Source organism: Arachis ipaensis, chromosome B05, assembly GCF_000816755.2.
Source record: "Arachis ipaensis cultivar K30076 chromosome B05, Araip1.1, whole genome shotgun sequence".
In the NCBI taxonomy this organism is placed as follows: domain Eukaryota; kingdom Viridiplantae; phylum Streptophyta; class Magnoliopsida; order Fabales; family Fabaceae; genus Arachis; species Arachis ipaensis.
The window spans coordinates 20,507,616-20,509,622 of NC_029789.2; the positions used below are offsets into that span (position 1 = coordinate 20,507,616).

Here is a 2,007-nt window from a genome sequence, read left to right on the forward strand (position 1 = left end):
TTTTTACAAATCGGATGATCCGATTTTTACTTCTCGATTCCACATTTAAAAATAATACTTCATCAGTTTATATTTTAAAAAAAATAATATTGTTACTCCAATATCAAAAATAAAAAATGGTGAATAACATTTTGTATTTTTATGTTAAAGTTAATTTCTTAATTATAATGGAGAAACAAAAAGTTAAGGAGGCTTAGGATTCAATGGTCCCAAAATGTTTGGATCATTAAATGGTCCCATAACAAAACATGTTTTTTAAATTTTTTTAATAACTGCTAAATAGTCTTTTTTTTAATTTTAATTACAAATTAATCCCATATATTTTATTTAATTATAAAAACTATTTTTTATTTTATAAATTATTATTTTATCATTCATCTACTATGTTTATGAACAATCAAACGTTCGTCGAAATTGTGTTTTCTTGAAAATCAATCGATTGGATTACAGTTTATCACAAAACAATCGATTGGAAATTGCAAGGTAGCATAGTTTTCGCATAAATCAATCGATTGGTCATATTACCTAATTGATTGAACGATGAATTAAATGTGAATTTTTTATAATTCAATCGATTGTTTATACTGCTTCAAAATAATCTGAGGTCTCACAATTCAATCGATTGCTTTTGTTACTCAGTGGATTGAATTCACCAAAACAATATGGATTTGCCAAATTCAAAGACAATTACCCTTAATCAAAACACAAAACAGCATTGCATCACAAGCATGGGTTTAAGAAAGATCCAGCCCCACCACTTGAATAAGAATCCAACAAATCAGAAACTTATTTTCAGTCAGAATAAAAAGTGAAAAAAAAAAAGAAAATTGAAAAAGAAAGTGATTGAAAATGGAGACCATTGAATGTCTTTCTTCTGAGCCAACAAGCACTCGAGAATGCACTCTTTACAAAAGACATGACCTTTGTGGCAGCTCATGGGGTCAATGAAGGGCTTCAAGCAGAGGCAGCAAGCATCGAAGGGCTTGATGAAATCCTTGCCCAGCCTCTCCTTCTGGGTCCCATACCCTACTTTATTATACTTTCTTTATGCTGTTATCTGCGGACAAGGTGTGGCAAGTTCCATAGATGTTTTTTACCCTATTTTATGCTGTTTTGGTGAATTCGATCGATTGAGCAACAAAAGCAATCGATTGAATTGTGAGATCTCAGGTTGTTTCGAAGCATTCAATCGATTGGAGAGTATAAACAATCGATTGAATTATAAAAAAATCCACATTTAATTCATCGTTTAATTGATTGGATAATATGACAAATCGATTGATTTATGCGAAAACCATGCTACCTTGCAATTTCCAATCGATTGTTTTGTGATAAACTGTAATCCAATCGATTGATTTTCAAGGAAACACGATTTCACAGCCCTGGACAAACGTTACGGATCAAATATAAACTTATAATCGATTGGAATAGCAAAATCTAATTTGTTCTTGTTTTTGTTTTTGATTGTTCATAAATATAGTAACTGAATAATAAAATAATAATTTATAAAATAAAAAATAATTTTTATAATTAAATAAAATATATAAAATCATTTAATGATCTAAACGTTACGTTATGTGGCCATCAAATCCTAAGCCTAGTAAGGAAGTAAGGAACTACTTTAAGCTATAAAGAAAATGGTTAGGTTAGTTATGTGATGTAAAAGTAAAACAATAATAAATAATTATTTGAATTAAGTGTTAGCCAATTGCAGAATGTAGCATTGGCAGAAGCAGAGCGGAGAGAGGAGTGAGGTCAAAGTGGCATTCTCAAAGACGAGCTGACTACTTTTGGTGCTAAAAAAAAGTCTCAGGCTCTCAGCTCTCAACTCGTTGCGTGCTTCCCTACTTGCCTTCCCCTCCCTCACTCAGGTGAATTCCTTTCCTCTTCATTTGTGGACCAATGCTTGGCCTTCTTTCCCCATTCAAAGTTCCATACTTCTCTATCAATTTCCTACTTGCCTTTTTTTCTTCCTCTACTGGGGTTTCTTTTAGGGTTTTGTGTGTG

The 2,007-nt window shown here is 31.6% G+C and overlaps 1 protein-coding gene across 4 annotated transcripts in view; it reads left to right on the forward strand.

Moving 5' to 3' along the window:
- The window catches only part of LOC107643285 (myb-like protein X), a 2,571-nt gene continuing 2,226 nt past the window's right edge, over positions 1,663-2,007 (forward strand). Inside the window, exon 1 of one of the 4 annotated variants that reach the window (XM_021123323.1) lies at positions 1,663-1,871. The gene's annotated coding sequence lies outside the window, so the exon portion shown is untranslated. The remainder of the gene's footprint in view (positions 1,872-2,007) is intronic. The other 3 variants (XM_016346882.2, XM_016346879.2, XM_016346881.2) reach the window with 3 other exon arrangements.